The following is a 2,114-nucleotide window of genomic DNA, read 5'->3' on the forward strand; positions in this document are numbered from 1 at the left end:
CCCAAGGACACAACGACCGAGACTGTCCAAGCCGGGGCTCGAACCGGCAACCTTCCGATTACAAGGCGAACTCCCAACTCTTGAGCCACGATCGCCCTTAGAAATCATAGATGAGGACAAATACACAATAACAGTACAAATTACTTGTTTAGCCAAAAGCGTTAGCGAATCCTCTCTTTACAAAGCTAGACCACAAAGAAAGACTTATACAGCCCTAATTGAAGGCCACCCCTCCCTGCAGCTCAGCCAAGACATCCTTGTCGCCAGAGTTCTTGCTGATGTAAAGAAAGGATGTGCCCTGGTAAGAGTGATGAACCTCTCCCAGCATGCTATCACTATCAAGCCTCACACGCATCTGGCCAAGGCATCTCCGGTGGAAAGTATTGTGGACTTTTCAGACAGGGTGTGGGGCAGTCATCACATTAGCGGAGGCAGAGAAGTATGCCTGGGTATGGACCACGTTGTGGCAAGCCAGGAAGTGGATTTAAGTGGAGCAGACGTCAAAAATGAGCACCAGCGTTCCCTTCTTAAAGAGCTTGTGGAAAGGAACATAGGTGTGTTCTCACAGCACCCCATGGATTATGGCCATACAAAGACTGTGCAACATGAAATCCCTCTGGTCGACTCTAAGCCATTTCGACTGCCTTACCGTAAGATCCCCCCATCACAGTGGCAGGATGTGAGAAGGTTGCTGACAGAAATGGAGGCAGCAGGAGTTATCAGGCCCAGCAAAAGTCCATATGCTTCACCTGTCGTGATCATAACCAAGAAAGATGGATCACTAAGGCTGTGTATTGACTACAGGAAACTGAACTCCTGTAGCACGAGAGATGCTTTTCCTCTCCCCAGAATAGAGGAAGCCCTGGAGGCTCTAGGGCAGGCAAGATACTTCTCCACCCTTGACCTCACTTCTGGTTATTGGCAGGTAGAGGTGGCCGCGCAGGACAAACACAAGACGGCATTCAGCACCCCTATGGGGCTGTTTGAAGCAAATCGTATGCCCTTTGGACTGCAGAATGCTCCCTCCACCTTTCAGAGACTCATGACCTGCTGCTTTGGCGATCTGAACTTCACCCACCTCCTAATCTATCTTGATGACCTATCATATTCTCCAAAACCTTTGATGAGCATCTGGAAAGACTGCAGCATGGCTTGAAGTTAAAGCCTTCAAAATGCCAGCTTGTGAGAAAGGAGGTTCAGTATTTGGGTTACTTGGTGTCTGCTGAGGGGATCTGGACAGACCCAGAGAAGATCAGCAGGGTGAAAAACTGGGTGAGGCCCACAAACCGCAAAGAAGTGTTGCAATTCCTGGGATTTGCTGGATACTACAGGTGAGTGGGTACTCTACCCTAGCTGCTCCCCTGTACCGCCTAACTGCTGGTGACTCCAGAAAGAAAAAGCGAGGGGGAAAGAAAAGTCTGGCCACCAATCCACCTTTTGTGTGGACAGATGAATGCGAGAAGGCATTTGAGACCCTAAAAGAAAGGCTGACAAGCGCTCCAGTGCTGGGATATCCTGATTATAGCTTGCCTTTCGTTCTGCAAACGGACGCCTCAGGGGAAGGTCTGGGCGCCGTTCTAGCTCACGTCCAAGGGGGAGCTGAGAGGGTCATAGCCTTCGCCAGCAGAGGTTTGAGCCCAGCAGAGACAAGGTATCCTGCACACAAACTCGAGTTCCTTGCTCTCAAATGGGCAGTCACAGACAAATTCTACGACCACCTCTATGGGCGTAGGTTCTCTGTCCAGACAGACAATAACCCTCTCAAATATGTTATGTCCTCAGCAAAGCTGGATGCTACAGGCCAGCAGTGGGTGTCTAGGCTGGCTGCTTTGGATTTTGATGTCCAGTATCACAGCACAGAGCAACACAAACGCTGATGCCCTCTCTTGCATGTCTAACCAGGAGGTCACGCACATCTGTGTGTCCTTCAACACACATATTAAACAAATATGTAAGACTGTGTTCTTCCATTTGCGCAACATCTCTAAAATTAGAAATATCCTGTCTCAGAGTGATGCTGAAAAACTAGTTCATGCATTTATTACTTCCAGGCTGGACTACTGTAATTCATTATTATCAGGATGTCCAAAAAACTCACTGAAAAGCCTTCAGCT

The sequence above is a fragment of the Pundamilia nyererei genome, unplaced genomic scaffold (assembly GCF_000239375.1).
Source record: "Pundamilia nyererei isolate P.nyererei 1_Seehausen unplaced genomic scaffold, PunNye1.0 scaffold00080, whole genome shotgun sequence".
Lineage (NCBI taxonomy): Eukaryota > Metazoa > Chordata > Actinopteri > Cichliformes > Cichlidae > Pundamilia > Pundamilia nyererei.